Raw genomic sequence first — 7149 nt, 5'->3', positions numbered from 1 at the left:
TACGAGCCTGATTGAATTTTTTGAGGATGTGACTAAACACATTGATGAAGGTAGAGCAGTAGATGTAGTGTATATGGATTTCAGCAAGGCATTTGATAAGGTACCCCATGCAAGGCTCATTGAGAAAGTAAGGAGGCATGGGATCCAAGGGGACATCGCTTTGTCTTGCCCACAGAAGGCAAAGAGTGGTTGTAGATGGGTCACATTCTGCATGGAGGTTGGTGACCAGTGGTGTGCCTCAGGGATCTGTTCTGGAACTGCGACTCTTCGTGATTTTTATAAATGACCTGGATGAGGAAGTGGAGGGATGGGTTAGTAAATTTGCTGATGACACAAAGGTTGGGGGTGTTGTGGATAGTGTGGAGGGCTGTCAGAGGTTACAGCGGGACATTGATAGGATGCAAAACTGGGCTGAGAAGTGGCAGATGGAGTTCAACCCAGATAAGTGTGAGGTGGTTTATTTTGGTAGGTCAAATATGATGGCAGGATGTAGCATTAATGGTAAGACTCTTGACAGTGTGGAGGAACAGAGAGATCTTGGGATCCGAGTCCATAGGACACTCAAGGCTGCTACGCAGGTTGACTCTGTGGTTAAGGCGGCATACGGAGCATTGCCCTTCATCAACTGTTGGATTGAGTTTAAGAGCCGAGAAGTAATGTTACAGCTATATAGGACCCTGGTCAGACCCCACTTGGAGTACTGTGCTCAGTTCTGGTCGCCTCACTACAGGAAGGATGTGGAAACTATAGAAAGGGTGCAGAGGAGATTTACAAGGATGTTGCCTGAATTGGGGAGCATGCCTTATGAGAATAGGTAGAGTGAACTTGGCCTTTTCTCCTTGGAATGACAGAGAATGAGAGGTGACCTGATAGAGGTGTATAAGATAGACATAGACATAGAATAGTACAGCACAGTACAGGCCCTTCGGCCCACAATGTTGTGCCGATCCTCAAACCCTGCTTCCCGTATAACCCCCCACCTTAGATTCCTCCATATACCTGTCTAGTAGTCTCTTAAACTTCACTAGTGTATCTGCCTCCCCCACTGACTCAGGCAGTGCATTCCACGCACCAACCACTGAGTAAAAAACCTTTCTCTAATATCCCCCTTGAACTTCCCACCCCTTACCTTAAATCTATGTCCCCTTGTATTGAGCAGTGGTGCCCTGGGGAAGAGGTAATGGCTATCCACTCTATCTATTCCTCTTATTATCTTGTGCACCTCTATCATGTCTCCTCTCATCCTCCTTCTCTCCAAAGAGTAAAGCCCTAGCTCCCTTAATCTCTGATCATAATGCATACTTTCTAAACCAGGCAGCATCCTGGTAAATCTCCTCTGTACCCTTTCCAATGCTTCCACAGCCTTCCTATAGTGAGGTGACCAGAACTGGACACAGTACTCCAAGTGTTTTACAGAGCTGCATCATTACATCGCGACTCTTAAACTCTATCCCTCGACTTATGAAAGCTAACACCCCATAAGCTTTCTTAACTACCCTATCCACCTGTGAGGCAACTTTCAGGGATCTGTGGACATGTACCCCCAGATCCCTCTGCTCCTCCACACTACCAAGTATCCTACCATTTACTTTGTACTCTGTCTTGGAGTTTGTCCTTCCAAAGTGTACCACCTCACACTTCTCTGGGTTGAACTCCATCTGCCACTTCTCAGCCCACTTCTGCATCCTATCAATGTCTCTCTGCAATCTTTGACAATCCTCTACACTATCTACAACACCACCAACCTTTGTGTCGTCTGCAAACTTGCCAACCCACCCTTCTACCCTCACATCCAGGTCATTAATAAAAATCACGAAAAGTAGAGGTCCCAGAACCGATCCTTGTGGGACACCACTAGTCACAATCCTCCAATCTGAATGTACTCCCTCCACCACGACCCTCTGCCTTCTGCAGGCAAGCCAATTCTGAATCCACCTGGCCAAACTTCCCTGGATCCCATGCCTTCTAACTTTCTGAATAAGCCTACCCCTCATCTATATGCCTGGTCACCTCCTCAAAGAACTCTATCAGGCTTGTTAGACACGATCTGCTCTTCACAAAGCCATGCTGACTGTCCCTGATCAGACCATGATTCTCTAAATGCCTATAGATCCTATCTCTAAGAATTTTTTCAACAGCTTTCTCACCACAGACATAAGACTCACTGGTCTATAATTACCTGGATTATCCCTACTACCTTTTTTGAGCAAGGGGACAACATTCGCCTCGCTCCAATCCTCCGGTACCATTCCTGTGGACAACGAGGACATAAAGATCCTAGCCAGAGGCTCAGCAATCTCTTCTCTTGCCTCGTCGAGCAGCTGGGGAATATTCCGTCAGGCCCTGGGGACTATCTGTCCTAATGTATTTTAACAACTCCAACACCTCCTCTCCCTTAATATCAACATGCTCCAGAACATCAACCTCACTCATATTGTCCTCAACATCATCAAGTTCCCTCTCACTGGTGAATACCGAAGAGAAGTATTCATTGAGGACCTCGCTCACTTCCACAGCCTCCAGGCACATCTTCCCACCTTTATCTCTAATCGGTCCTACCTTCACTCCTGTCATCCTTTTTTTCTTCACATTATTGAAGAATGCCTTGGGGTTTTCCTTTACCCTACTTGCCAAGGCCTTCTCATGCCCCCTTCTTGCTCTTCTCAGCCCCTTCTTAAGCTCCTTTCTTGCTTCCCTATATTCCTCAATAGACCCATCTGATCCTCGCTTCCTAAACCTCATGTATGCTGCCTTCTTCCACCTGACTAGATTTTCCACCTCACTTGTCACCCATGGTTCCTTCACCCTACCATTCTTTATCTTCCTCACCGGGACAAATTTATCCCTAACATCCCGCAAGAGATCTCTAAACATCGACCACATGTCCATAGTACATTTCCCTGCAAAAACATCATCCCAATTCACACCCTCAAGTTCTAGCCTTATAGCCTCATAATTTGCCTTTCCCCAATTAAAAATTTTCCTGTCCTCTCCGATTCTATCCTTTTCCATGATAATGCTAAAGGCCAGGGAGCGGTGGTCACTGTCCCCCAGATGCTCACCCACTGAGAGATCTGTGACCTGACCCGGTTCATTACCTAGTACTAGATCTAGTATGGCATTCCCCCTGGTTGGCCTGTCCACATACTGTGACAGGAATCCATCCTGGACACACTTAACAAACTCTGCCCCATCTAAACTCTTGGAACTAATCAGGTGCCAATCAATATTAGGGAAGTTAAAGTCACCCATGGTAACAACCCTGTTATTTTTGCACCTTTCCAAAATCTGCCTCCCAATCTGCTCCTCTGTATCTCTGCTGCTACCACCGAAATCCAGGAATATTGAGGAATCCATTCCTGCCCTGGTGCCAGCCAAGTCTCTGTAATGGCCACTACATCATAATTCCATGTATGTATCCAAGCTCTGAGTTCATTTCCTTTGTTCCTGATGCTTCCTGCATTGAGGTACACACATTTCAGCCCTTCTACCTTACTGTCTTTACACCCTTTATTCTGCTTCTCTTTCCTCAAAGCCTCCCTGTATGTTAGATCTGGCTTTACTCCATGAACTTCTTTCACTGCTCTATCGCTCTGTGTCCCATCCCCCTCGCAAATTAGTTTAAACCCTCCCGAACCATGCTAGCAAACCTACCTGCAAGGATATTGCTCCCCCTCGAGTTCAGGTGCAACCCATCCAATCTGTACAGGTCCCACCTTCCCCAGAAGAGATCCCAAAGATCTAAAAATCTAAAACCCTGCTCCCTGCACCAACTCCTCAGCCACGCATTCAACTGCCATCTCCTCCAATTCTTACCATCACTGTCACATAGCACTGGCAGCAATCCTGAGAACGTCACCCTTGAGGTCCTGTTCTTCAGCCTTCTGCCTAGTTCCCGAAACGCACACTTCGGGACCTCATCCTTCTTCCTGCCTATGTCGTTGGTACCAACATGTATCACGACTTCTGGTTGCTTTCCCTCTCGTACCAGGATGTCATGCACCCGGTCAGAGACATCCCAGACCCTGGCACCCGGGAGGCAACAAACCATGCGGGTGTCCTTCTCACGTCCACAAAATCTCCTGTCTGCTCCCCTGACTATAGAGTCTCCAATGACGACAGCTCTCCTCTTCTCCGTCCCACCCTTCTGCACCACAGGGTCAGACTCAGTGTCGGAGGCCCTGCCACCGTGGCTCACACCTGGTCTGTCGTCCCCAACAGTATCCAGGACGGTAAACTTATTATTCAGGGGAATGGTTACAGGGGTGCTCTGCACTACCTGTCTGCTCACCTTCGCTTTCCCCCCTCTGACTGTCACCCAACGACCTGCTTCCAACAGCGTAGGTGTGACTACCTCCCGGTAGCTCTCATCTATGACTGCCTCATTCTCCCTTATGAGTCGAAGGTCATCCAGCTGCTGCTCCAGGTTCCTTACACGGTCTTCCAGATCACCCAACCGTATGCACTTCTGGCAGATGTGACTCTGCGGGAGAGGGACGTTCCCCCAGGACTGCCACATCTCACATGAGAGGCACATCACCGTCTCAGGAGACATTGTAAAAACTAACTGGGAACAAGCTCATTCTCCACCTCTTCTCGTCGAAGCCTCTCGAGTCAAAGCCTCAAAGCTCCACTCCTTCACTGGCCCACTCATGCACTGGCCGCTTCGCTTGAGCTATCCCTCTATTTATCTGTTTGAGCTTTTCAAAATGTTTGGTCACCTGACTTCGACTGCCCAATCAGCTGCTTTCTGCTGAGTCTGAGCAATTCAAATCTTGATTGACTTGATTGCACAGACCAACTGCCAAAACTGCCAGAATCTCTCGAGTCAAAGCCTCAAAGCTCCACTCCTTCACTGGCCCACTCACGCACTGATCATGTGGATAGTCAGAGGCTCTTTCCCAGGGCGGAAATGGCTAGCACGAGGGGGGATAGTTTTACGATGCTTGGAAGTAGGTACAGAGGAGATGTCGGGGTAAGTTTTTTACGCAGAGAGTGGTGAGTGCGTGGAATGGGCTGCCGGTGACGGTGGTGGAGGCAGAAACAATAGGGTCTTTTAAGAGACTTTTGGATAGGTACGTGGAGCTTAGAAAAATAGAGGGCTGTGGGTAACTAGGTAATTTCTAAGTAAGGACATTGTGGTCTGAAGGGCCTGTGTTATGCTGTAGGTTTTCTGTGTTTCTATGAATACAACAGGATATAGATCAGTTACAGATATGAGCAGTGAAATAGCAAATGGAGTTTATCCTGGCCAAATGTGAAACGTTGCACCTTGGTAGTCAAACGTAAAGACACAGTACACTGTTAAGAACAAGACCCTTAACGGTGTTGATGAGCAGAGGGATCTTGGGATCCGAGTTCATTTCCCACTGAAAGAGGCTACCCTGGTTGTTAGGGTGGTTCAGAAGGCATGTGGCATGCTTCCCTTTATTACTCAAGGCATTCAATTCAAAATTGAAGAAATTATGTTGCAGCTTTATAAAACTCGAGTCAGGCCACATCTGCAGTATTGCCTACAGTTCTGGTCTCCCCGTTATAGGAAGAATATCGAGGCTTTGGAGAGGGTGCGGAGCATGTTCACCAGGACGCTGGCTGGATTAGAGAGCTTGTGCTACAACGAGAGGATGGACAAACTTGGGTTGTTTTCTGTGCAGCAGCGGAGGCTGAGGGGATCATGAGAGGCACGGATAGAGTAGAGAGACAGTATCTTTTTCCTCATGCTGGAAATTTCTAATAAATTCTTAAACACACGCATCTATGGGAAAGATTATGGTTTTTACACAGGGAGTAGTGGGGCCTGGAACGTTGCCTGGAGGCAGACATGATAGAACTGTTGAAGAGGCTCTGAGACAGGCACAGGGATGTGCAGGAAATGGGAGGATATGGACATTTTGTAGGCAGAAGGATTAGTTTAGTTGTGCATTTGCCTACTAATTTGATTTTTTTTGCCATAACATTGTGGGCTATAGGAACTATTCCTGCAGTCGACTCTTCTGTTCTATGCCTGGGGTACTTCACAAAGACTTACATTTAGAGATACAGCAGTGTATAACAGGCCTTTCCGGACGAACGAGTTGTCATCACCCATGTGACCAGTTAACTTACTGATCCAATTCCCTTTGCAATGTGCAGGAAACACATATGATCACAGGTAATTACAATTTCACAACATATATCAGTGATAGTAAATCTGGTTCTAATTTTGACAAGCTCCTTACAGACAGGAAAGGAAATAAACCCAGATGACTGGCGCTGTAACTGTGTTACACAAACTGTGCACCCCCCCCCACCAACAAAGGTCACTAACAAAAATGCAGTCATTTCTTTCTGACCAAACACAGTGGCCCATTTAAAGTGGACAGCAACTATCAAAAACACAAGAGATTCTGCAGACAGAATCCAGAGCAACACACACACACACACAATGCTGGAGGAACTCAGCAAGTTAGGCAACATCCATGGAAATAAATGAACAGTCAACGTAATGGGCCAAGACCGTTCATCAGGACTGGAAAGGAAGGGGGAAGAAGTATAAGCTGACAGGTGATAGGTGAGACCAGGTGAGGAATAAGATGGGTGGCAGAGGGGGGGATGAAGTAAGAAGCTGGGAAGTGATAGGTGGAAAGGGTAAAGGGCCAGAGAAGAAGAAATCTGATAGGTGTGGAGAGTGGATCATGGGAGAAAGGGAAGGAGGAGCACCAGGGAAGAGCAAGTGAGGAAAAGAGGTAAGAGGCCAGAGTGAGGAATTGAAGAAGGAGGAATGGAGGGGGGAGAAACATTACTGGAATTTGAAGAAATTATTGTTCATGCCATCAGGTTGGAGGCTACCCTTACGAAATACAAGGTGTTGCTCCTCCAACGTGAGAGTGACCTCATCATGTAGACAGAGAGGCCATGGACTGACATGTCAGAACGGGAATGGGGATAGAAATTGAAACGGCTAGCAACCTGGGAAATTCCACTTTTTGTGGATGGAGCAGAGGTGCTCAATAAAGCAGTCCCCCAATCTACATCAGATCTCACAATATAGAGGAGGCCATATCAGGAGCACAGAAACGGTAGACAACCACAACTGATTCAATACATTGTTGATCAGAGGGAAAGGGAAAAGAGTTTGTTTAATAGAATTGTTTTCCGTTCACGCTATCT

Source organism: Mobula birostris, chromosome 9 (assembly GCF_030028105.1).
Source record: "Mobula birostris isolate sMobBir1 chromosome 9, sMobBir1.hap1, whole genome shotgun sequence".
NCBI classification, from domain to species: Eukaryota; Metazoa; Chordata; class Chondrichthyes; order Myliobatiformes; family Myliobatidae; genus Mobula; species Mobula birostris.
Note: the sequence above shows the minus strand (reverse complement) of the source record.